Source organism: Rhinopithecus roxellana, chromosome 21, assembly GCF_007565055.1.
Source record: "Rhinopithecus roxellana isolate Shanxi Qingling chromosome 21, ASM756505v1, whole genome shotgun sequence".
In the NCBI taxonomy this organism is placed as follows: Eukaryota; Metazoa; Chordata; class Mammalia; order Primates; family Cercopithecidae; genus Rhinopithecus; species Rhinopithecus roxellana.
The window spans coordinates 14,140,927-14,168,415 of record NC_044569.1 but is presented as its reverse complement, the minus strand read 5'-3'; the positions used below and the strand labels follow the sequence as shown (position 1 = coordinate 14,168,415).

At 39.0% G+C, this 27,489-nt stretch overlaps 1 protein-coding gene and 1 pseudogene across 2 annotated transcripts in view; both read right to left on the bottom strand.

Moving 5' to 3' along the window:
- Window positions 1-27,489, bottom strand: part of DLGAP1 (DLG associated protein 1) — a 971,529-nt gene that overhangs the window by 599,132 nt on the left and 344,908 nt on the right. The gene's annotated exons all lie outside the window — the stretch shown is intronic.
- Window positions 4,945-6,104, bottom strand: LOC115895465 (annotated as a pseudogene). The gene has a single exon (XR_004055637.1). The product of XR_004055637.1 is annotated as a calponin-2 pseudogene (transcript).

Below are 27,489 nucleotides of genomic sequence, written 5' to 3'. Positions count from 1 at the left end.
CTCTCAGGATACAAAATCAATGTGCCAAAATCACAAGCATTCCTATACAACAACAGACAAACAGACAGCCAAATCATGAATGAACTCACATTCACAAATGCTACAAAGAGAATAAAATACCTAGGAATACAATTTACAAGGGATGTGAAGGACCTTTTCAAGAAGAACTATAAACCACTGTTCAAGGAAGTAAGAGAGGACACAAACAAATGGAAAAACATTCCATGCTTGTGGATAGGAAGAATAAATATTGTGAAAATGGTCATACTGTCCAAAGTAATTTATAGATTCAATGCTATTCCCTAAACTACCATTGACCTTCTTCATAGAATTAGAAAAACTACTTTAAAATTCATATGGAACCAAAAAAGAACCCGTATAGCCAAGACAATCCTAAGCAAAAAGAACAAAGCTGAAGCCATCCCACCATCTGACTTCAAAGTATGCTACAAGGCTACAGTAACCAAACAGCATGGTACTGGTACCAAAACTGACACATAGACCAATGGAACAGAAATAATACCACACATTTACAACCACCTGATCTTCAACAAACCTCACAAAAATAAGCAATGGAGAAAGAATTCCCTATTTAATAAATGGTGCTGGGAAAACTAGCTAGCTATATGCAGAAAACTGAAACTGGAATGCAGAAAACCCTTCCTTACACCTTATACAAATATTAACTCACGATGGATTAAAGACTTAAATGTAAAACCCCAAACTATAAAAACCTTGGAAGAAAGTCTAGGCAATACTATTCAGGACATAGGCATGGGCAAAGATTTCATGACAAAAACATCAAAAGCAATTGCAACAAAAGCAAAAATTGACAAATGGGACCTAATTAAACTAAAGAGCTTTGGTACAACAAAAGAAACTATCATCAGAGTGAACAGACAACCTACGGAATGGGAGAAAATATTTGCAATCTATTCATCTGACAAAGGTCTAATATCCAGAGTCTACAAGGAACTTAAACACATTTACAAGAAAAAAAAACAACCCCATCAAAAAGTGGGCAAAGGACATGTACAGACACTTTTCCAAAGAAGACATTTATGTGGCTAACAAACATACGAAAAGAAGCTCAACATCCCTGTTCATTAGAGAAATGCAAATTAAAACCACAATGAGATACCATCTCACGTCAGTTAGAATGGCAATTATTAAAAAGTCAGGAAACATTAGATGCTGGCAAAGCTGTGAAGAAATAGGAACGCTTTTACACCATTGGTGGGAACATAAATTACTTTAACCACTGTGGAAAACAGTGTGGCGATTTCTCAAAGATCTGGAACCAGAAATACCATCTGACCCAGCAATCCTATTACTGGATACATACCCAAAGGAATATGAATCATTCCATCCTAAAGACACATGCACATGTATGTTCATAGCAGCACTATTCACAATAGCAAAGACATGGAATCAACCCAAATGTCCATCAATGATAGCCCGGATAAAGAAATGTGGTACATATATACCATGGAATACTATGCAGCCATAAAATGAATGAGATCACGTCCTTTGCAGGGACATGGATGGAGCTGAGTAATATCTATTGACCTATTAAGTTCATTGATTCCTTCCATGACTGTGTTGATCCTACTGATAAGCCCATCAAGGGCGCCGTTCATGTTTGTTACTGTTTCCTTTTTCTAGTATTTCCAACTGATTCTTTGTTAACAGTCAACATCTCTCTTGTGTCTGGATCTTAGGAGTGGGGCTTTCTCTGTGATTCTGCCCCTCCTCCCAGTGTCAACCAAATTCTGCCTTGCATCTGGTAGGTCTCCCGGGAGAGATGGTTTCTTGTCCCTCCCCTTATGGTAGGAGACATCTAATGGTATTGGTGTAGGATCTTGGACTTTGGACTCTTTTGTACCCCTCACCCAGGTATGGAGATTGTTTTTTTCCTTTTATTCTTTCCCTAACCAAAATGGGTCACATTTGTGCCTAGGGGCAGCATGATTTGCTGCTCCTTCTCTATCGGCTTAAGGCTTTTCTTCCACAACAGGGGCAGCCCAGATGGTGCTTAATATTTTTCCTGAAGTGGCTGTGGCTCCCATCCTCCAGGCTCACATCACCTAGAGAGACTCTGTCCTGTCTCCAGCTCTGTCCCTGATCCTTCTCGTGGGCACCCAGTAAAGATCTGTGGAAGAGAGCCTGTGTCCCTTTGTGCCTGCAGCTTCTGGGGTTCTGCACTCACACATTAGCCCACACTTGGCCTTTAGCAATTTGTTAAAAAGTGGAGCTGATTTCTTCTTTAACTGTGTGGAGCCTGATGCCTCTTCCTCCTGTGCTCACAACCCACGTCTTCCTGGAGGAGCTTGTCTTTCTTAGGATTTCAGGCTACTTGTTTATGTGTGACCTCAGCTCTTTGGTGGGTTTAAGAAAATTTATGACATGGTAGTTTATCTTGCTTTTCCTTAGCCTTGGTGGAAGTGGCAATTTTTTCAATTATATGTATTGTGTGTGTATTTATGTATATATGTGTGTGCAATGTGGTTCATGTTTCTTTTCAAAAACACAGCTTAGAAAAGTGAAGGCTACATTAGAACTACTGAATAAGAATATTTTAAGGAAGAAAACAGTGATAATTAAAAAAAGGAAAAACCCACTGTGATTTTATCTAGGCTTTGAGCTTTCTCCCAGTAAGGGGAAGAAGGAAATAGGAATTTCTTAATGTTCTTTATCTGAACTAGGTTCCGTGGGGCACCAGAGTGACCAAATGCCGATTTGACACCGGAACCCAGATGAGAATGTGGGAAGCCTATTAGTCTCTTAACAATATTTAAGAAGTGGATTTTGTGTTTTGTCTGAAAGGAAGAATTCCTCATTTGGACAAGAAGGTTATTTCATACGTGCATACGAAAACGAAAGTTAAATCCAATCTCTGAATCTAAACATTACTCATTTTTTTTTTAAAAAAAGGCCTTTGATATACTTCTCCAAGTTTGTACAATAAGGAGGTATTCATTGGAAAACTCTACAGTAGCAGAGTTTGTTTTGTTTTTGTGTGTCTGTTACTCACTGAATAGTTAGGGGCATGGTAGCTGTTCACCTCTACAAGCAATCACTTTGTCTGCTTTTTATTATAAAATTTGATGGCTTTTTTTCCTGTTTTTATCTCTCTTGGTCTCATTGCACTCCTGCTTCCTGTGGCTTCTGTGAAACTATCCTCTTCTGGTTCTAATTCTGAGGAGCCTCTCTTCTCTCCCTCACACTTTTGACATGTTAATGTTCACAGACTTTTCAACCTCATATCCTGACCTCTTGCTTTTAACCTTCAATTTAATTTAAGACTCTCCACTAATTTAAATCTTTTAAGAGCACAAAGTGAACTTTTATAATTTTCTTCGTGTGGTTCTGACATCATTGTTGTTAGGATTCTTCCTTAGTATTTTATGATTTTACATCCTTTATAAATCAACCCAGGCTCCAATTATATCATCTACCGTAATGGCTGGAATACTGATATGTATTATGTGAGACTTTTAAAATTGACATTAATTCAAAGAGATTTTTCTCAATTTTTCTTTGTGCCTTAGTTTTGTCTCTTAGTTGTTTACATATTAATCTTATCTCTCCTTTTATTGTCATGGTCAGAAATTTTGGAAGCAATAAAAATAGTGAAGATGGTAATTTTTGTCAAATTTCTGATTTTATTGAACATGCTTTTATGGTACACAGTTATGTATAACATTGACTGCTAATTTAAAATTAATTTTCTGTATCTATCTTGCCTTTCAGTTGTCATCTCTGTATAGTCTGTGTTCTGATGAACTTTTCTTGTTTGTGTATGATATATCATGTATCCTTTTCTTGTTAGTATATACCGTTTTCTGTAGAATTGATTATTTTCTTATTGCCTTAAATAAATTCAATTTTTATATATTTTATATTTTTATATGTATATTCTTTCTTTCTTTTTCCTTTTTTTTTTTTTTTCTTCTTACAAACAGATGTTTTATTGCGTTTGGTCCACAATCGTATTTCACATTATCTCATGGAGCAGGGCCCCTGGGTGGGGGTCCCTGTGCAGTACTTGGCAGGGCATGTGGCCAGGGGAAGATGGAGCAGTATAGCTTGTGGAGCCCAGAAAGGAGGCGGGTTGGGGGCTCCTTAAAACCTACTGAGGGGCCGGGCATGGTGACTCACACCTATAATCTCAGCACTTGAGGAGGCCGAGGCGGGTGGATCACATCTGAGGCCAGGAGTTCGAGACCAGCCTGGCCAACATTAAGAAACCCCGTCTCCACTAAAAATACAAAAATTAGCCGGGCGTGGTGGAGCACCTGCAGTCCCAGCTACGCGGGAGGCTGAGGCTGGAGAATTGCTTGAGCCCGGGAGGTGGAGGTGCAGTGAGCTGAGATTGCCCTACTACACTCTAGCCTGGGTGACAGCCACAACTAAAACAAAACCTACTGAGGCCAGAGTGGGTTGGGGGGTGGGGGTAGCATGGAGAGGGGATCAGGTTTAGCCCCAGCAACTCAGAATTTCACTTCCCTGTACGGCCTTCACTTTCCCCACCTGGCCCCGGGGGCAGGTCTGAGGGTCTGAGGTCTGTTGGTCCTGGGGAAATCCAGTCACTCGGGAGCCGGAGATATTTAGCATCATGGCCAGGCCCCCTTTCCCAGGTGATTGATTTCCCAGCACCTTCTCCACTGTCCCTGCCCCATTCCTCAGGAATAAAAAACAAAATGTATTTTTCTTTTGTGAATACTTCCTGAAACTTGCAGAAAAACCACAAACTGCTCAGCTGACAAAAGGGGGAAGAGGCGAGGCAACCAGAAACCTTTGGGAACCGGTTAGTCTCTTCTCCCCAGCACAGCCTGAACGTGCCAGCAGGGACCCTCGCCCTACACGCCCTACACGTATCGGCATATGGCCTTGACCTCCCTCCCCCACAGCCCAGTGGCTCGGTCCTGCAAAGGGCCAAGGCAAAGGGGAAAAAAGCTCTGCTGCCTGATCCCACGCTGCCTGATCCCACGCTGCCTGATCCCATGCTGCCACTCACAGACCCTTGGTTGATTGGCAGCACTGAACCGGCTAAGAAAAAAAACAAAGATGAAAACACAGAAAAACCCAGAAACCCAGACGGGGAGATGATGTGGGAAGAGAGCGTGCTGGGAGCCTCAGTAGCTGGCCTCCTCCTGGTAGTAAGGGGGATATTCAGGGACCTCCCCCGGGTCCAGGCAGTCGCCAGCGCCTGAGGGAGCCCCATCGGCCACTGTGCCTTGCGGGCAATACTTGGGGTCATATATCTGTCGGCCCAGGCCGAAGACCTGGCCGCTCTGGTTGGCGCCCTGCGTGTAGCCCATCTGCAGGGACATAGAGGAGTTGTCACACTTGTCGGTTCCCAGCTTGGTGTCATAGATGTGCCGCCGCGTCCCGGGAGCCGTCATGCCCACCTGGCTCGCACACTTGTTTGTGCCCATTTGGAGGCTGATGGTCGAGTGGTCCATGGGGGGCAGGATATGGTTCTTGGGGTCATAGAGATGCCTCCTCGTGCCGTACGCGGTCATGCCCGACTGGCTGGCGCATTTGTTGGTGCCCATCTGCAGTCCGATGACACACTGGCCGGCCTTCATGGTGGTGTCGTCGAAATTCCGCTCCTGCTTTTCCGAGTACTTGACGCCGATGTCCACCCCGCTCTGCAGCCCCTTAGTCTTGGCCTTCCCCGCCAGGGCGAGAAGAGACACCTGCACCTGTGTCATGTTCCCACTCTCAAACAGGTCGTTGGCCTCGAACAGGTCCACGGGGTTCATGCCGTAGCTGACCATGGCCTTGATGAAGTTGGACAGGTTTTCTAGCTGGTGCCAGTTCTGCATGGAGCGGTTGATCTTGGGGACGGAGCCCGGCTGTAGCTTGTTCATGAGTGTGCATAAGATAGTTCCGTCCTTCAAGCCCTTTTGGAAGTCGGGGCCGATGGAGAGGCCGGTGAGTCCCTCAATCCAGGTGCGGAGCTCTGCCTCCTTCTGAGGGTCATATTTGGACAGGAGCCGGTTCTTGACCTCGGCCGACAGCCCGTACGAGGGGCCCTTGTTGAACTGCGTGGAGCTCATGGCTGGCTGGCGGGCGGCGGGACGGGGCCGGACGGGACGGGGCCTTTTTCCTTTTTTTTTTAAATGGAGTCTTGTTTTGTTGCTCAGGCTGGAGTGCAATGGCATGATCTCAGCTCACTGCAACCTCTGCCTCCTGGGTTCAAGGGATTCTCCTGCCTCAGCCTCCCCAGTAGCTGGGACTACAGGCATGTGCCACCACGCCTGGCTAATGTTTGCATTTTTAGTCGAGACAGGGTTTCACCATGTTGGCCAGGCTGGTCTCAAACTTCTGACCTCAGGTGATCCACCCACCTTGGTCTCCCAAAGTGCTAGGATTACAGGCATGAGCCACTGTGCCCAGCCACTTATTTTTTCTTGACATCTGCAATTTTTTTAAGACTTACTTTTCCTATCTTTTTAGTAGGATTACATTTTAAATAATAAAACAAAAGTTCACTCCTCCACGCCCTTCTTCCCGTTCATTCAGTCAGCAGCATCACCTTCAACCTAATATAAAAAGCACGATTCAGAATTTTGCTTGGATGACCAAATAAAGAGAATTTGAGATATCTTCCTGAGAGCATTTGAAATATCCTTGTGCCTCAAGAGGGTACCAGCTCTAAAACTCAGAAAAGGCAAAAGTCTTAAAACCAAAATAAGATATGGCAAGAGTGAGACTTTTGAAAGAGATTTTCTTTTTCTGGCTTCAGAAATTTGTGCTTTTAACGAAGTTTTGGAAAGAGAATGAACAGAGACACCGGCCACCTTCCCTAATCAGGTACACATTTTTTTTCACGTGGGCGAGAAGGAGATTTTGAGAGGGCAAAAGCTTAGGCTTGGATGCTTTTAGACATAGATGTATCCCCATGAGATGTCTGGGTGAACAACAGAACCCCTAAAGAGTTCTAGCGATCTGGAAACAGAGACAAATTGTACCTTCTTTTCCAGGGGTGCTTTCTAACCTTGTAGGGAAGTCTTTTCTCGCTAACAAGTTATGTAAAGAGTATAGGAGACAGGGTAATAAGAGATGGTCAAGTAAAGAAGACCTAAGACATCTTCCTGAGAACATATGAAATTTCCTTGTGCCCCAGGTCGGGACCAGAAAGACAGACAGGGCTGGTGGCCCTGCAGGGGCTGCATCATCATGGTGACAGGGTGCATCTGTGGAATTTGACATCAACCTTCAACTGGAAACCACATAACACACTAGCCGCCAATTGGGATACACATTGATGAATAAAGACAAGAAGGGAAGGGAAACAACTTCAGATTTGACCTCTCTCCAATGCCATGAAGCCACACCAGATTTCTCCACCCTGAGAACATAGGTGCCTCCTTAGAAAGGAGGGGTAGGCAGAATCCTTGAAATGATTTAATTTAAACCTGAATTGATCAGCAGAAACAAATTCTCAAGAGCCTGTGTTTACCTGAAACTGCCTGAGACGATGATGATTATTTTTTACCTTTAGGCAGACTGTGGAATCTATTTTTTGGGGATTTTTTTGAGACTAAGACTTGCTTTGTCGCCCAGGCTGGAATGCAGTGTTGTGGTCTCAGGTCACTGCAGTCTCCTGGGTTCAAGTGATTCGCCTGCCTCAGCGTCCCAAGTAGCTGGGATTACAGGTGTGCACCACTATGCTTGGCTATTTTTTGTAGTTTTTTAGATATGGGGTTTCACCATATTGGCCAGGCAGGTCTCTAACTCCTGGCTTTAAGTGATCCTCCCGCCTTGGCCTCCCAAAGTGCTGGGATTACAGGCGTGAGCCACTGCACCCAGCCAGAATGTGGAATCTAGAAAAGAATCAAAGTAAGTTACAGAAAAGTAAAGAAAAGATTTCTCTCCCAGAGTTTGTCATGGCCTATGAAAATGTAAACCCACCATATTTTATCGGAAAAACCTGTATATATACATTTCTCATCTGCTATATGTCCTTTTCACAGATACACTTTTTCCTTTGCTAAAGGTACTTTTTGCCATTCTTTTTTATTTTTATTTTTTTGCTGGAATGTTTTCATAGGTTTCATTTATTTCGGCCTTGAATGAAGAGTGAGTCAACTGCACTATATTTCCTTTGGACCCTCCCAGTTCTTTTGGATGCTGCCAGATTTGTCTTCTTAGATCTCAAGGTAGAATGGAGCTGAATAGGTTCAGAGTCCTCAGACAACCTTCCCGTGACTCACAGCTGTGTTTAAAATCTGTGTCTGCTGGACTGAAGCAGAAGCTTTTTTATAGGCTACCTGGGTTAATGTCCTGGCTTGGCCATTTACTAGCTGTGAAGGCTGAGCAAGTCACTTAACCCTCCTATATTTCAGTTTACTTACCTATAAAACTGAGCTAACAATGGTACCTGACAAAGTTGTAAAGATTACATGAATTAAGTTAATGAAAGTACTTAGATTAGTGCCTGGCACAAAGTAAACACTGTGTAAGTGTTGGTCGGTGTATTTTTGTCATCATTATTCTTACAGGGGTCCCTTCTCTCTTCCCAATCCAGCTGATCTTGTGTTTCATTTCCAGATTAATCTTTCTGCACCACAGACCCACATATATTATTCAATTGAACAAACACTTTCAAAGTCTCCCATTGTTTACCACATTAAGGATGACCTTCTTGGCTTGGGATTCAGAGAATTCTGGTACAGGCATCAGGGTTTCGTCCCCACCTCTCACCGGTCCACTGCATTATGCTCAGGCCGTGGTGGGGATCTGATTGTTTCATTGAACTTGCTCTGTTCTTTTCTGCCTCAGAGCTGTCCTTACTGCCCCTGGCGCTTTCCATCTTCCCCATTTATATCTATTACAGCAGATTTAAATTCTACCTTCTCCAGGCTGCCAATCATAATTTCCCCATCAAATGTAATCTCTTGGTCTTTGCAGGCCCCACTGTACGTTGTCAAAAGTGCTCATCATGTGGCACTGAGAACTATAGCTTCCTGCAATGTGGATGTAGTCATTCTCCACTTTTCCTTCCCTTCTGCCTCCAGGCACCTCAGAGGCAGGAGTTTAGGCTGATTTATCTGTGTATTCCCTGAAATTCCAGCCACATGCTTTTCATGCGATGGCAGTGCAACAGATAGTTACTATTCTGAATGGAACCAATACAGATAAACCCCAGTTAAGGAGTCTGGTACACAAAACGATTTTCTTGGTTCTACTTTTGCTGCATCATACAGCAGAGCTTCTTAACTTGTTAAAAACAAAAGTTTTAAATGTTTCGACAAAAATATTCAGATAGATATATCTTCCCACAGGATGTCAGAAACCATTGAATATCAACAAATATAGTGGGATATTTTTCTACGAAGGAGGAAGTTGATATTAATCATTCAGCATAATTTCAATCACTCATATAATTGATGGTTGCAGATTTCTTTTTCTTTTTTTGAGACAGGATCTCACTCTGTCACTCAAGCTGGAGTGAAGTGGCACAATCTTGGCTCACTGCAGCCTTGATCTCTAGGACTCAAGCGATCCTCCCACCTCAGCCTTCTGAGTAGCTGGGGCTACAGACCCACACCACTATGCCTGGCTAATCTCTTTTGTATTTGTAGAGATGGGATTTTGCCATGTTGCCTATAGGCTGGTCTCCACCTCTTGGGCTCAAGTGATCCTCCTGCCTTGGCCTTCCAAACTGCTGGGGTTACAGGCAGGAGCTACCGTGTCCAGTTGGTTGCAGATTTCATACTAGTAGTCAAATTAAAGTAAATAAAAATATAAGAAGATATTGTCTATTAAAATCTACAGAGAATATGAATATTCTAGTTACAAAATATGAGGAAAAGGTTAAATGTCTTCACAGAATAAATCAATCAACAAATATTTATTATAAGTCACTGAGTGATGCAAAAAATGTAAGATAAGGCTTTTATACCCCAGGAGATAATGCAGCTGGTAAGACAGAAGAGGAGGCTGTTTCACTGGTCCAGGGCTGCAGTGATTAGGATTGGAGAGCAGCTGTGGTGAAGAGGATAAAAGGAAAGGAGAAGAAAAGCTGATTTAAAGAAAGAACAAATGGGAAATGGAGATTAAATGGGGCAATACAGAAAGACTAGTTTAAGATATTGCAATGTTTTCATCTATTGAGAAAACTGCCAATAGAAATACAGAAAAAAGGAGGAAATTATTGGGGATGGTGGTGGAAGAAAGAATAAGGAAAAAATAAAACGTAATTTTAAGTAAACTGAGATTGTGTAAAGGTAAAATGTTCAGGTATAAATATCCAGAGGGCAGCAGATATTTGCATGGTACTTTATACTTTAAAAAGTCCTTTTATATTTATTATTTTGTTTGAGACTTTTAGACACATCGGCAAGTCAGGCAGTTTAAGTAAGTTGTTTAAAATCCTAAGTCCAGAAGTCTGAACATGAACCCAAGGTTTGGACCCCTAGTACCCTTACAAGCACTGGGTTTGGTATCAGACCAGCTTTGGATTTACTTGCTTAAGTTGTTAGCTCTGTAACTTTATATAAGTTACTTCAATGCCTCTAAGCTGCATTTCCCATCCATACCTTGACCTCCCAGGCTCAACGGATTCTTCCACCTCAAGACTATCTTCTAGTTTTGTTGTAAGAATTAGATGACATAAAGCACTTAAGTAATTGGCATATTTTAAAGTCTTAACATATTTTACCCATTATATTATTTCTATACCTCAGCTGCTTCACAGAGAGCCTGGAACCTGAAAAGAGATGTCAGGATCGATCTATCTATCTATCTATCTATCTATCTATCTATCTATCTATCTATCTATCTATGCTTCTACAGACATACCTTGGAGATACTGCGGGTTTGGTTCTGGACCACAGCAATAAAGAAAGTCACATGATTTTTTCAGTTTTCCAATACGCGTAAGAGTTATGTGTACACTGCACTGTAGTTTATTGAATGTGAAATAGCACTTTGTCTTAAAAATAATATGCACACCTTAATTAAAAATGCTTTATTGCTAAAAATGCTAATGATCATCTGAGCCTTCAGGGAGTTGTAATTTTTTTGTGGTGAAGGGTCTTGCCTTGATGTTGGTGGCTGCTGATGATCAGGGTGGTGGTTGCTGAAGGCTGGAGTGGTTGTGTCAATTTCTTTTCTTTTTTTACTTCTTTTTTTTTTGAGTTGAGGTCTTGCACTGTCACTTAGGCTGGAGTGCAGTGGTGCAATTATGGCTCACTGCAGACTTGAATTCCTGGGCTGAAGCTATCTTCCTGCCTCAACCTCCCTAGTAGCTGGGACTACAGGTGTGTGCTGCCGCATGCAAGTAAATTTCTTTCTCTTTTTTGTATTTAGAGATGAAATCTTGGGTCTGGGTCTGTTGTCTAGGCTGGTCTTAAACTCCTGGCCTCAAGTGATGCTCCCACCTTGGCCTCCCAGAGTGCTGGGATTACAAGTGGCAATTTCAAAAAATAAGACAACAATGATGTTTGTCTTATCAATTGACTCTTTTTTCATGAAAGATTTTTCTGTAGCATTCAGTGCTGTTTGATAGCATTTTATCCACAGCAGAACTTCTTTCAAAATTGGAGCCAATCCTCTCATAACAGGATGGTGTTTATCAACTAAGTTTATGCAGTATTTGAAATCCTTTGTTGCCATTTCAACAATATTCACAGAATCTTCACCAGGTATAGATTCCATCTCAAGAAACCACTTTCTTTTCTCTGTTCATCCATAAGAAGCAACTCCTCATGCATACAAGTTTTATCATGAGAGAACTTTATCAGCAATCCAGCACCACTTCTAATTCTAGTTCTCTTGCTATTTCTACCCCATCTGCAGTTACTTCTCCAATGAAGTCTTGAATCCCTCAGGGTAATCGAGGGTGGAAATAAACATCTTCCAAACTTCCATTAACATTGACATTTTGACCTCCTGGCATAAATCATGAATTTTATTTTTATTTTTATTTTTTGAGACAGGGTCTTACTCTATCACCCAGGATGGAGTGCAGTGGCATGATCATGGCTCACTGTAGCATCAACCTCCCAGGCTCAAGTGATTTTCCCACCTCAGCCTCCTAAGTTACTGGGATAACAGGTGTGTGACACCATGCCTGGCTAATTTATTTTACATTTTGTAAAGATGGAGTCTTGCCATGCTGCCCAGGCTGGTGAATATTCTTAATAGCATCTAGAATAATTAATTCTTTCCAGAAGGTTTCTCAATGGATTTTGACCAGATCCATCAGAGGAATCACTATCTATGGCAGCCATAGCCTTACAAAATCTATTTCTTAAATTATAAGACTTGAAAGTCAAATTTAGTCCTTGATCTATGGGCTACAGCATGGATACTGTGTTAACAGGCATGAAAACAATACTGATCTTGTATATCTCCATCAGAGCTCCATCAGAGCTCTTCGGTGAACAGGGACATTGTCAATGAACAGTAATATTTGAAAAAAAATCTTTTTTCTACTAAGCAGTAGGTCTCAACAGTGGGCTTAAAATATTCAGTAAGCCACGTTGTAATCAGATGTGCTGCCATCCAAGCTTGTTCCATTTATAGAGCACAGGAAAAGCAGATTTAGCATAACTCTTAGAGGCCTTAGGATATTCAGAATAGTAATAGCATTGGCTTCAACTTAAAGTCACCAGCTGCAATAGCCCCTAACAAGAGAGCCAGCCTATCCTTTGAAGCTTTGAAACCAGGCATTGACTTCTCCTCTTTAGCTCTGAAAGTCCTAGATGGCATTTTCTTCCCATACAATGCTGTTTCATCTACATTTAAAATCTGTGGTTTACTGTAGCCACCTTCATTAGTGATTTTAGCTAAATCTCCTGAATAACTCGTTGCAGCTTCTCCGTTAGCATTTGCTGCTTCACTTTCACTTCTATGTTAGGAAGACAGCTTCTTTCCTTAAACCTGATGACCCAACCTCTGGTAGCTTCAAACTTTTCTTCTGCATCTTTCTCATCTCTTTCAGCCTTTATAGAATTGAAGAGAGCTAGGGCCTTGCTTTGGTTTAGGCTTTGGCTTAAGGGAATGTTGTGGCTGGTTTGATCTTCTATCCAGACCACTCAAACTTTTTCTATATTCTCAGTAAGGCCATTGCACTTTCTTAACGTTCGTGCATTGCCTGGAGTAGCACTTTTAATTTCCTTCAAAAATTTTTCCTTTGCATTCACAACTTGGCTAACTTTTTGGTGCAAGAGGCCTAGCTTTTGGCCTGTCTCAGCTTTTTACAGGGCTTCCTCACTAAGCTTAATCATTTCCAGCTTTTGGTTTAAAGTGAGAGATGTGCCACTCTTCCTTTCACTTGCACGCTTAGAGGCCATTGTGGGATTACTAATTGGTTTAATTCCAGTATTGCTGTGTCTCAGGAAATATGAAGGCATGAGAAGAGGTATGAGAATAGTTGGTGAACGGAGGAGTCCAAATACACACACTTACTGATTAAGTTTGCTGCCTTATATGGGTGCAGTTCATGACATCCCAAAGCAATTATAATAGTAGCATCAAGGATCACTTATCACAGGTCACTATAACAGATAACATACTAATGAAAAACTGAAAATATAATTGTGAGAATTAGCAAAATGTGACACAGAGACACAAAGTAAGCACATGCTGTTAGAAAAATGGCACTGATAGACTCGCATAATGCAGGGTTGCCAGAAACCTTCAATTTGCAACAAAATACAACTTCCACCAAGCATAAAAAAGTGACATGCAATAAAACGAGGTATACCTGTATACTGAAGAGTCTTGCTTCCAACTCTGACTTTATTCTATTTCTCCCTTGTCACTATATGTAACCATTGAAATTTATTTTTTATTCTTCCAGTGCTTCCAAATGCCAATATTTGTATATATTTAATAATTATATGCACATATATAATATACATGAACATAGATCTGTAAGTGCCTCTGTGTATAAATGCATGTGCATTTATACATATGTGCATTTATACATATATAAGCAGTTACAGATCTATATTCATATGCATTTGTACATATATACGCAGTTACAGATCTATATTTATATATTACATATGTGTGTATAATGCATATATATGCATTTATACATATACAAGCAGTTACAGATATATAAAACGTTAAAGCAGTCTTTTGTGTATTAAAATTTCAGGTGCATTGGTATATATTAAAGCATTAAAGCAGTCTTCTGTGTATTAAAGGGAGCCACATAAATATGCTTTAAAAGGACTGCTTTAACATACACCAATGCACAAGAAATTTTGAAAATAATCTGACAAAGGAATAAACTTTTTACCCAAAATAAATGTTCAACTTTTATTTCCTTCCCCAACTGTTCTAAAGGACTCCAGTAGCGGACCTCTGTCATTTTGGTGCGTCACTTTCTGGAAACAGTTCTATGCATTTTCTTTTGAGAAACCATTTTTGTCTTGGCATTGGCCTTATAGTTTGTGTAAATGGGATTCATACGCAGAATTCAAGGTGGGTTTACAAACTTTTACTTTGTCACAACAGCCACATTGGGTTTAGGCACATGCTCTAAGCCAACTAGACTGAACTCTGGCAAATTGTTTGAAACGCTGAGACAGAAATGATCTTTTTGTGCTGGATGTAAAAAAAAAAGCCCGATGAGAAGACTCAGCGATAGAATGAAACCAACATCCTATAAAACGGAGCAGACAAAACGCAGACACAGGATCACTGGTGATGTTTCAAGGCCCCTGGAGTAAGCCCTAGTTACTCCATGCAAATGAAGTCATTTCCTTCATCTCCCTTCAGATTTTTCATAATCTGAGTCAACAAGTTCTCTTTAATTTTGAAGCTAATATGAATTAGATTTTCTGCTACTTACAGCTGAAATGATCACACTGATATAGTTTTTTATTATATATAAATATCTATACATACTTGAATGTATTTTGGTATTTATTTCCATTCTCATAAGCAGTATGTTTATTCCTGTGCCGATATTAGACTGTTTTAATTTCTTTCCTTTTTTTTTTTTGAGACAGAGTCTCGCCCTGTTGCCCAGGCTGGAGTGCCGTGGCGTGATCTCGGCTCACTGCAAGCTCCGCCTCCCGGGTTCACGCCATTCTCCTGCCTCAGCCTCTCAGTAGAGTCGCTGGGACTACAGGCGCCCGCCACCACGCCCAGCTAATTTTTTGTATTTTTTAGTAGAAACGGTGTTTCACCGTGTTAGCCAGGATAGTCTTGATCTCCTGACCTTGTGATCCGCAGGCCTCGGCCTCCCAAAGTGCTGGGATTACAGGCATGAGCCACCGCGCCTGGCATGTTTTAATTTCTTTAACTTTATTCTTTGTGTTAGAGAAACTTTATTACTCAGTCCCATGTTTCCTAGTGGGGAATTCCCACTTCTCTCTCCCACACTAACTCTCTCCTTCCCTTGGGAAGAAAAGTGATTTATGTGATTGAGAACATGGAGTTCTTGCCCTGTCTCTCTGGGACTGCAGGGCCGGCAAGGGTGGACTCCTTTTCTGCTGCTTCTGGGGGCAACAGCATGTTTTGATACTCCATGGAGAAAGTGTTTCCATATTCCGTAGTTTTCTCTCTTTCTTCTTCCTCAGATTTCTTGGCTCTTCCTTCACGTTTCCTCTTTTAGGTACATTTGTAGGTCAGCATTTTAGAACTGATGGAAACACTTTCTGGCCCTTTGATCAGAACTGTTATTAATTTTATATAATAACTTCAGAGGAACTGGTATCCTGTTCAGGAGCTTGATATATTTTTCTGTTTACTCAGGGCTTCTGTGTATAATATATCACAAAAGTTTAACAGTTGTCTTCAATACGTTTTATATTTTTCTTTGTATATTTATTTCCAGCTATTTGAAGACATTGGTGACTATGGTAAAGAGCACTAAAAAAAATCTGATTGGTAGAGTGGCAGGTAAGAAAAACCATTTGTGTTTGCTTATTAATTTTTATTCTGGCCAACTTGATGAAATATTTTATTAGTCCTACATAGATAATAATATCTTAAATAATAAAAGTTTTCTCCTCTAACCCCACTACATGTTTTGAATTAACTGTAGTGACAAGGAATTATAGTATTGAATAATAGCTGAGATATCAGGTATACACATCTTGTTCCTAACTTTTATTGATAAGCACTTAATGTCTTACCATTGAGTATGATGCTTGCTGTTCACAGCAAGATAGAAGCTTTGTCTATTGTTTGCTATTTCTTTGAAAATCAACTAGGTTTTGTATCTTTTTAAGTATTTTTTTCAGAATCAAACAATACATTTTTTCTTTCCTTTCTTTGCTAGCATAGATTAAAAACATTAATTGATAATCTAAATTGAACTAGCTACACATAGCTCATATAAATGGCACTTTGTCCACATTTTTAATTCTTTAGAGTCATTCTTATAATTTAAATTCCTAATAGTTTATTTAGGAGTTTTACATCCACATTTATGAGTGAGACTGACTTCCAGTTTTCCTTTTCTATGTGTATTCTTTAACCTAATTTGGTATCCGAGTTTTGCTAGCCTTTTCTAATTCCAGTCTAATTTCTATTTCTAGTAAAGATAATTCCAGTCTTTTTCTACTACCTGGATGTAGTTTCAGAATGTAAAAAGTATTTGTTTCTTAAATATTCAGTAGAAGTCATCTGTAACATTTTCTGAATTTCATGCTTATTTTAGGGATAGATTTTTGACCACCTTATTTTCTTCTGTGATTATTATTATCATGAAATTTTCTATTATTTTAGCCAATTTTGGTAATGTAGATATTTTTGAAAGCTAATAGTTGTGTCTACAATTTTCAGATGTGTACAAAATATTCTCATGCTTTCTCGAATCCCTGAGTATATAAGGGACTACATAACTAGCTATATCCCACACAGTTATCACTAATTATGTCCCTTTTCTTACTTCCAACATCACTTATTTGTAGCACTGCTTTTTTCCCCTTTGATCAACCTTGCCAAGGATTTGTCAATTTTCTGGGTTAGTTTAAGAAATCAGGTTTTGATTTATTGTTCCAACTCTAGTATTGTTTATTTTTTTATTTTGATCATTTCTGGCTTACGCTTTTCTATTTTTGAAAGTCTTCAAATATAGTGCTTTTCTGATCACATTCTTCTCGTGACACATTCTGTTTTTTTGACTGCAGATTAAGTATAATATACATCTCTTCTCTGTCTCTGTCTCTCTGTTTCTCATTTCAGAATATATACTAGCAAATAAGAATATAATAAGAAGGGGATGGTCTTGGTGACTCAACCAGGTTCTTCTCTTCCCTAGTTCAAATAATACAGCATAAGGCACAAGTCTTTATAGTTCTGTCAGTTATTTAAAAGTCACCCCAATTCTATTAAGTTTGTCTGATCTTCCTGTTTTCCTTCACATTAACTTTGAGCAAATGCAACCATCAAACAGACTATGGAAACATCTAGTGCCTGAACCACATTTACTTATTCAATGTACAAGGATTGAAACACACACACACACACACACACACACGCTGGGGCTAGGCACTGTGCTGGCTGCCAGGACACACAGGTGAGTCAAGCAAGGTCCACTGCATAAAAGAAGCCCTGAGAGGAGTAGAGAGAAGCACTCCCATGGCGCATAATCCACTGAGCCCATGCTTTAGTGAGATGTCTACTGAGTGTTCTCAAAGTAAGAGGAGCAGTCGGGGATGGATGCTTAGGAAGAAGCATGAGTTGAGTTCACGAGGCACTCAAGCATACCAGACTGTGTTCAAGGCCATGCTTAGTGTGCTTTCCTCTATGCAAGTTAGCAGCAAAGTCCTCTGTGCACACACACCCAGGAATTTTAAATACCATTTCTTTGGGGAAAGGAAAAACCAGTGCAAATAAACAATATAAAAGTGAAATAAAAGTCTTTCATTTCAGAAGTAGAAAGACCATTGTAAATTAAACTGTAAATCTGGTCTAAATCTCACTTCACATTACTTCTGATATTTTTAGCAACGTTACTTAAAGTCATATTACACTCACTTATCATTGAGTTTGTGAATAACACGTATTTACTTCAACTTAGAAATTTTGATTTAACGTTTGAACTCTTGGGTTAACACAAAGAAACATGTAAATCGCAGAAATGTATTGCTATTTAAAGTAATTTAAATGCAATCTATTTCTACAAATGTTTGTTGCTTTTTTATCTCTGATATCCAAAAATCAGGAGAAAAGAGAAAAGGAGGGCTTAAAAGTTGTAATTAGGCCAGGCGCAGTGGCTTAGGCCTGTAATCCCAGCACTTTGGGAGGGAGAGGTGGGTGGATCACGAGGTCAGGAGATCGAGACTATCCTGGCTAACAGTGAAACCCCATCTCTACTAAAAATACAAAAAAATTAGCGGGGCGTGGTGGTGGGCGCCTGTGTCCCAGCTACTCAGGAGGCTGAGGCAGGAGAATGGTGTGAACCCAGGAGGCAGAGCTTGCAGTGAGCCGAGATTGCGCCACTGTACTCCAGTCTGGGCAACAGAGACAGGTTTCGTCTCAAAAACAAACAAACAAACAAAGTTGTAATTAAATTAAGACTGCTTAATTTTTTAAAAAGGTTTTTGTTTTGTTTTGTTTTGTTTTAAGAAGTAGCAGTTGGTAACTGTCTCTAGCTCAGAGATAATATATGGCCAGGAATAGAGAGATTGCCCATCTCAACTCAGAGGATAAGTGCCACAAAACAGCACGCTCAGTGCCAAGAAACCTACAACGTGGCTGTAGCTCACACAGAAGCCCAGTTTCTGGTCCTGAGAACTCCCAGGGTAACTTCTTCCCTTGGAATTCACCCCTTTTTCCAATCATTACGCAAGGATTTCACTGGCAGAAAGGCAGTCTGCACCACTAGCCGTCATGCCCCCAGCACTGTCCTTTCCACATTCTGTGGGTGTAGGACGGGACTAGGAGGAGGAGTGGATAGAAGAAATTATATTTGCCTTTGGTAATTTTCAGTTTGGCCACTGCATTGCATTTAGCTGTTTTAATTGTGCAGGTCAGAAAATGTGCCCAGGTTTGCTAAAATAAATAGGTAAATGAAACCCACGAAGTGCCAGTAGTACTTCCTTCAGCCGGCAGAGGGCAGAACAGAGGAACAGAACTTCACAATCTATGCACTGCTTGTCTTCATAGACTAAAACACAAACCCGAAGCTATGCTTTCCTTTGTTTCTTTAGAAAAGTTGTACATAGAAGAATAGCATTTTTGAAGGAGGACTTTCACCAAGGCTTTTAGTATCAGAATAATATATCCACTTTAGTATTTGATATGTCCAGTGTCAAGACATCCAGATTCATCCAAACTGTGGCAGGGATGAGGCAGGAGAGATCCGAATATAGAGCTGTCCAGTGTGCAAATTTTAGTCAATTCTTAGATCAATTCAGAGTGCATAATTCTCAGAAAGGAAAAGATTTGTGAATTTTGTTATAGTTGTTTCATGCCAATGAACATTATAGTCACATTCTGATCATTTAAAATAAAACGCACTAGATTTATTTTAACACTGTGGTCTCTGAAACAGAAAGAAAGCCATACGGCTAAATAAAAGCAACCCAAGGCAAGTATTTGTTTCAAAATTGCCTCGCTAAAACACAGAGCCACTTGATTACAATTGCCTCTTTGCTGAAGCAAAACACACATTGTGCTTAGATTCTACTTCAGCCTGAACTCCTTTTGAAAAGAAAGGGAGAACGCTGTAGTGGAATGTGATTCACAATTCAGCCTTTTTATAAGGCCTGGCATTCCCATTAGGCTTAAATGGAACCACAAAGTGAATTTTCCACCAGCTAAATTTACTAGGGAAAGCCGTTTGCAAGCTGTCTTTTAGTAGAAGCTCAGGAAGCCAGTGTGATCGATGAATACCGACTCTCCTCTAGCCATGTCTAGCTCCCCTTTCCCTATTCCACTTCCCAATTTACTTGTTCTCCATGACCCAGAATGGATTACAATGCCTTCTACCTCACCATTATGAAAAAAGGGATTTCAGGGTTTCTTTCTGGGGGGATGAAATTGAAAGGTTCTACTATTGAGGCTGTAGTCATGGTTGCGCAGCACTGCTAACAAATATACTAAAAACTGTTGAACTACCCATTTTAAATTGGTGAACTGAGTGGTGTGTAAATTATTTCTTAATAAAGCCATTAAAAATAAACTGATTTATCTCCCTATGATAGAAATGAATGTAATGTAATGAATAGTAATGTTTAAACTCGCTTGCTTTTTAGCTAAAATGAGTCAAAGCAACATTATTTGATTGTCAGATTCTATTTCCTTTTAATGTTTTTATTCTTCCATTTGGTGTTTATGTGTCTGATTTTCTTTCTAGATTTTTCTTTTAGTGCTTCAGGTCTGACTAAAAGTCTTGGGTTTTGTTTATTTACTCTAAGAATTGAAAAATCTACAGATGGGGTGCAGAAAATGCTACCTCAAAATAGAGCCCCTAGGCGTACTGAGTAACCTGAGAAAACAGTGGAAGCAAGGACATCTTTGACTTTCTCCCATTCACTCTCTCCTGAAGCAGACCAAAGAAACTGACATTCTTTTGTCACTTACTCCCCTGAAGTGGGCCACAGAAGCTAGAATTCCCTTCATACCTTCTTCCCTGAAGTAGGTCATAAAACACAGGAAGACCACTCTCTGACCAGCTCCCTCGCTCCTCCCATCATTAACCCCCATACCCTGAAGAAAGGAATGTCATACAGAGAGGACATGAAGAATCCAAACAGACAGGCCTTGTTCAGTCCCCCCAGCGTATCGTCGTTAGATCACACCCATTTGTCCTCCCGTCACACTTCTGCATGGCTGTCAATACAAATTCAGTCTTCCCGGGGCTTTGGGTCTCCTTTCTGAAGGCTCTTATGTCAGATGAAATGTATATTAAATAAGTCTGTATGTTTTGCTCTTGTTCATTGTCTTTTGTTACAGAGCTCTCAGCCATGAACCTGTAATTGGATGACGAAAAGGTACTATCATTTCTCCCATACCCTGCATTACACAATAAAAAAAAAAAAACCCAATGGCATCTTATACTTGTCCTATTTGAAAATTTTATTTATTAACTAATATTGATTATATGTATATATGCAAAACAAGATTGGAAATGACTTCCTGTTACATGAAAATGATTTCATCATGTGAAATAAATATTTTAAAGCGATTTCAGGCTGCATTTAATAAAGAAAGGTGCTAACGGTGAGGAAGGAAGTATCTCCTACTTGGGACTGGTCAGACCCATCTGGGGTTTGGTGTTAGTTTTAAACAACAGTGTAGCCTGGAATATTTCCAGTAGAGAGAGAAAGGGCTCAGGCACACTCAGGAGAAACCTATTTCTACCTCCAAATAACTGAAGGGCTGTCAAGTGAAAGAATGAACTTCTTTGACATAGCTCTTACACTATAAAATTATATTTGTTTTACGAATAGTACGATAGGTATAAGTTCTAAGGAAACACGAAAGAACTGCGCAATGTTCGGAGTTGTCTAAATGGGAGTGAGTTACTTCATTAAACAGTGAGCTCCTATTAGAGGAGTGTGGTTCATGACCTGGAAATGATTATGTTGTGGGAAGGATGTGCTAATTCCAGGTCCAGCTCGTGACTGACACCTGGTAACCCTGTGCCATCCGCAACAGCACTGGGGGTGTCCTTTGGCGAAGTGGTTGAGTGTGGACTAAGCTATGTCACTTCATGATCAGATCGTTTTGCCAAAGCATGCCCATGCCAGCTTTTAAAAGGCTCATGTAATTAGATTGGGCCCACTAAAATAATCTACTTTTTGCCATTTAACATAACATGATTAAGGGAGGGATATCTCCTCATCTTCAGATGTTCCACCCACACTCAAAGGGAGGGAATGGTACATCAGCATGGGGCATTAGGCCATTCTTAGAATTCTGCCTTTCACAGGGTGACCAGAATTAAAATACTCCATGGTTCCTGTAGTGTTCAGAGGAGGCTAAAGTGTCCATTGACTTTAGAGCTCCTGCTTCACTACTTGGAGACCTGTATTTTTTTTCAGCTCTTGATGCTGGAAGGAAGGTTGTTTCCAACTTGATGAAACAATCATCAAATATAAACCAGAGGGAGCTTTCCCGAGCCCCTGCTCCTGAACCGGGTCCTCTCCTTCCTTCATTCACTCCTAGAATCTCTAGGACTCTAGCTTATATAAGTTCAAAACTTGTCCAGATCTAACTTTAATGAACATAATCACCATTAATCCTAACTCAAACTATTGCCCCATTTTTTTTTCTTTTAAATCAATCTTCTTTACCTCTTTCTTGCTTAATTTCTCCTATGAAGCAGGATTTGGTTTCGGTTTTCCTTTTCTAGGTGTTATTTTGTTTATCTGTTTTTTGTGGAGACAGGACTCAAGTCTTGAAATGTGAAATATATATTCATATTATATATATTGTGTGTATACATACACACATACACATGTTTCACATAGGTAGAAGATTTCTCTTGTGTCCAAAAAAAGGATACACAGTCATGCATTGCTTAATGACAGGGATACCTTCTGAGAAATGTGTTGCTATCCAAAGCTGTCATTGTGTGAATATCACAGACTTTATTTACACAGACCTGGATGATCTAGCCTACTAAACACCTAGACTATATGGTATAGCATATTGCTTCCAGGATGCAAAGTTGTGCAGCATGTGACTGTACTAAATGCTGTAGGAAAATGTAACAATGGTATTTGTGTTATTTAAACATATTGAAACACAGAAAAAGTACAATAAAATACGTCGTTATAGTCTTATGGGACCATTATCGTACATGTAGCCCATTGTTGACTGAGCATCATTATGTGGTGCATGACTGTCTATATCCTTGGTAATATGGATTACTCTTAAGCCATTAATCCCCCAGTGTGTACTCACGGAATGGAAACTGACTATAGAATTAAACTTAACAAACCATAACTAGGAAAACAAATCATCCATAAAAAATACTGTGCACAGGCAGTCTCCAAATTATGAATATGTCAGGTCCCCATAGTTTACTTTTAAGTCAATTGTTTAGAGCCTAGTCCTAGAGATATTATATTTTGGGAAAATGCTGGTTAGGTTTCTGTGTTCCCTGTGGGTTTAATTAGCCCATAATGAAAATGAATTATAGTAGTAACAGTAATGGAGATCAGGATTCTGGCAACAAAAGAAAATTTTTCTGCTTATTTTTTATTGAGTAGGGCCATTTGGGAGAATATTTGGAGATAGTTTGCTTTTTATATTTTTCACTCTTCATACATTTTGCTAATTTACTTTTCTTCCTCTACTATGGCTCAAAAAGTCCCCTGAGATTCCTGGGATTTTCTGACTGCCCAGCTTGCCTCACTGGCTAACTTGCCTCACTGGCCAGCAGCACCATGCTCCCTGTCCCAGGCGGGCTCTCCTTCCAAAAGTCCTGTCTACTTACAAATCCTTTTTCCTCCCAAATGTAAAGGAAGCTCTGCTCATTTCATGAAGCTGATCTCACCTAAAGGTTATGACATTAGCCGTGTTTTTCTTCTAAATGCTGTGTGTCAAGTGGAGGAAGCTGCCTTCCATTCCCAATTTGTTTTTATCATGAAAGGCTGTAGAATTTTACCACATACTTTTTCTGTGTCTATTGAGATGATCTTGTATGTTTTGTTTTGTATTGTATTGATAGGATGTATTATATTATTTGATTTTTGAATGTTGAACCAACCTCACATTTCTGGAATAAATTCCACTAGATCAAGTTGAGTAATCCTTTTTCTGTGTTGCTTGATTCAGTCTGCTAGTGTTTTGTTGAAGATTTTTATGTCTATATTCATAAGGGATATTAGTCTGCAGGGTTTCTTTTTCTTTTTTTTTTTTTTCCTTGGGATGTCTTTGCCTGGTTTTGGTATCGGCAAAACACTGGCATCATAGAATAAGTTAGAAAGTGTTTTCTTCTCTCTGATTATTAAGAAGACTTTATAAAGGATTGGTATTCATTCTTCATAATAAAATTTCTGGGTAATTTATCAGTAAAGTTATCTGAACTATGGATTTTCTTTATGGAAAGTTTAAAAATTACTAATTCAATTTTTAAGCTACAGTTTTAAAATTAGTGATTCAGTCTGTTATAGGTCTATTTAGATTTTCTATTTGTCTAATAATTTGTGTTTTTCTAGGAATTTGTCCATTTCATCTAAGTTATCTAACTTGTGGGCATCCATTATTATATAATATTTCCTTATAACCATTTTTATTTTTGTAAGATGGGTAGTGCTGTTCACTTTTTCATTCCCGATTTTGATAATGTGAATCTTTTTCTTTTTTCTTTTGGTCAGTCTAAGTAAAGGATGCCAATTGTGTTGATCTTTTCAAATAATAAACTTTGAGTTTTCTTTATTTTTCTCTTTTGTTTTTGCCTTTTATTTATTCTGTAATAAAATAATAACAATTATTATTTCTATTTTCTTTAAATTTAGTTTTTTTCCTAGCATCTTAAGATGGGAGATGGTTCTTTATTGTTATTTGAGATTTTTTTTTTTTTTAAATGTAGGTACTTACGGCTATAAATTTCCCTGTGAGCACTGATTTAGCTACAATTCATACATTTTGGTTATGCTGCATTTTAATTTTCACTTCTAATTTCCCTTGTGATTTTTTTCTTTGACTCATTAGTTATTCAGGATGTGTTGGGTAATTTCCACATGCTTGAGAACTTCTCCATTTTTTTCTGTTGTTCATTTCTAATTTAATTCTGTTGTGGTAAGAAAAAATAGCTTTTTCTGATTTTAATTTTCTTACATTTACTGAGGTTTGTTTTATGGACTACTATATGGTCTACCTTGGCAAGTGTTTCTTGTGTACTTCAGAATACTCTGTTGCTGTTGGGTGGAGGGTTCTATAGATGTCTGTTAGGTCTTGTTAGTTTACACTGCTGTTTAAGTTTTTGATTTCTTTGTTTATCTTCTGTCTAGTAGTTCTATTCATTATGGAAAGTAGGGTACTGAAACATTTGTTATTGTCGAATTATCCATTTCTCCCTTCAATTCTGTCAATTTCTGTTTGATGTATTTTGGGGTTGTGTTGTTAGGTGCATATATACATATTTTGCATATATTTTCAACTTTTATTTTACATTTAGTGTGTATATGTGCAGGTTTGTTACCTGGGAATATTGTGCGATGCTGAGGTTTGGGGTACAATTTATCCCATCACTAAGCATGGTACCCAATAGTTACTTTTTCAACTCTTGCACCTCACCTCTCTCCTTCCTCCAGTAGTCACTAGTGTCCACTGCGGCTATCTTTATATCCCTGTGCAGCCAATATTTAGCTCCCAGTTAAAAGTGAGAACATGTAGTATTTCATTTTCTATTGCCATGTTAATTTGCTTAGGACATTGGCCTTTAGCTGAACCCATGTTGCAGCAAAGGACTTGATTTTATTCTTTTTTATAGCTATGTAGCATTCTGTAGTGTACATGTACTACATTTTCTTTATCCAATCCACTACTGATGGGCAACTAGGTTGAGTCCATGTGCTTGCTATTGTAAATAGTGCTGCAATGAACATATGAACACATGTGTCTTTTTAGTATAACAATTTATTTTCCATTGGATATATATTTAGTTATGGGATTGCTGGGTTTAATGGTAGTTCTGTTTTAAATTCTTTGAGAAATCTCCAAACTGCTTTCCACAGTGACTGAACTAATTTATATTTCCACCAACAGTGTCTAAGCATTCTCTTTTCTCTCCAGTCTCACCGGCATCTGCTGTTTTTGGACTTTTTAGTAATAACCATGCTGAATGGTGTGAGATAGTATCTCATTGTAGTTTTGATTTTCATTCCCTGATGATTAGTGATGTTGAATATTTTTCGTAAGTTTGTTGGCCACTTGTGTATCTTCCTTTGAGAAGTGTCTGTTCATATCTTTTGCCCATTTTTTAACGGGGTTATTTGTCTTTTGCTTGTTCAGTTGTTTAAATTCCTTTTAGATTCTGGGTATTAGACCTTTGTCATATGCATAGTTTGCAAATATTTTCTCCGATTCTGCAGGTTATCTGTTTACTCTATTGATAGTTTGTATGGCTGTACAGAAACTCTTTAGTTTAATTAGTTCCCACTTACCGATTTTGTTTTAGTTGCAACTGCTTTTGAGGACAGAGTCATAAATTCTTTGTCAAGGTAGAAGTCCAGAATGGTGTTTCCTAGCTTTTATTCTAGAATAAAAGTTTGAAGTCTTGTATTTAAATCTTTAATCCATATTGAATTAATTTATGTATATGGTGAAACATAGGGGTTTAGTTTCATCCTTCTGCATATGGCTAGCCAGCTATTCCAGCATCATTTATTGAATAGTGAGTCCTTTTCCCACTGTTTGTTTTTATTGACTTCATCAAAGATCAGATGCCTGTAGTTCTGTGGCTCTCTTTCTGGATTTTCTATTCTATTCCATTGGTCTATGTGTCTGTTTTTGTGCCAGTATCATGCTATTTTGATTACTGTAGCCTTATAGAATAGTTTGAAGTTGAGTAATGTGATGCCTCTGGCTTTTTTTTTTTGCTTAGAATTGCCTTGAATATTTGAGCTTTTTTTTTTTTTTGGTTCCACATAAATTTTAGAATAGTCTTTTTTTCTAATTCTGTGAAAATGATGTTAGTTTGATAGGAATACTGTTGAATCTACAGATTTTTTTAATGATATTGATACTCCCAATCCATGAGCATGGAATGTTTTTTGATTTACTTGTTCCATCTATGATTTCTTTCAGCAGTGTTTTGTAGTTCTCCTTGTAGAGATCTTTCACCTGCCTAGTTAGCTGTGTTCCTAGATATTTTACTTTATTTTTTTGTGACAATTGTAAATGGGATTGCTCTCTTGATTTGGCTCTCTGCTTGAATTCTACTGGTGTACAGAAATGCTACTAATTTTGGTACACTGATTTAGTAGCCTGAAACTTCATTGAAGTTGTTTATCAGTTTCAGGAGGTTTTTGGTGAAGTCTTTAGAATTTCGTAGTTAAAGAAAATTATTGTGAGTGAAGAGAGATAGTTTGACTTCTTTTCCTATTTGGATGCCTTTTATTTCTTTTTTTTGTGCCTGATTGCTCTGGGTATGACTTCAGCATATATGTTTCTAATTGTTACATTCTCCTTGTGGATTGACCCTGTTATTTTTATGAAATATTTTCCATTATCTCTAGCAATTTTTTTGTTTCTAAGTGTATTTATGTTGTCTCATATTTATATGGTCACTCTAGCCCTTTTGAGGTTTCTGTTTGCATGGTATACCTTTTTCTATCATTTTACTTTCAACCTACTTGTATATTTGAACTTAAAATGTGTCCTGCAGAGACCGCATAGTTTGGCTTTGTCATTTTCCCAGTCTGATAATCTCTGCCTTTTGATTGGATTGTATATATTTAATATTTTATTGTAATTTTTAGATTTAATCTGTCATTGCTTTTGTTTTGTGATTTTTTTCTGTATGTCTCATGTTTGTTTCATTCCTTTCCTCTTTACTGCCTTGTTTGGTGTTAAATATTTTCTAGTATGACATTTATT